The sequence below is a fragment of the Egretta garzetta genome, unplaced genomic scaffold (assembly GCF_000687185.1).
Source record: "Egretta garzetta isolate BGI_Z169 unplaced genomic scaffold, ASM68718v1 scaffold867, whole genome shotgun sequence".
Taxonomy (NCBI): domain Eukaryota; kingdom Metazoa; phylum Chordata; class Aves; order Pelecaniformes; family Ardeidae; genus Egretta; species Egretta garzetta.
Window position 1 is genome coordinate 74,363 of NW_009260291.1, and position 340 is coordinate 74,702.

Here is a 340-nt window from a genome sequence, read left to right on the forward strand (position 1 = left end):
GCCTGCCCGGCCTTTCCGGCGTGCCCTTGCCAGCAGGGCAAGGTGCGGGGATGCCGGCGTGCGGAGGCGGGGGATCCCGCGGGAGCTGGCCCTGCTTTGCAGGAAAACCACGCGTGCACGGCAGGCTCTATTTTTATCGCCGCTCCTGCCTGAGCGAGCAGCTCCCTCTGCGCGGTGACATCTAATTTAGCAGCTTCCCCGCACCCCGCTGACTCCGCACGTGAGGGGAAGCACAATGCGACAGCTATTTTTAAACGCCCATAAATATTAATCCCGCTCGGTGATGCAGCAGGCAGCCGCTCGCTGCCGGTGCGAGTGCGGGGCGGGGGGGGGCACCGCT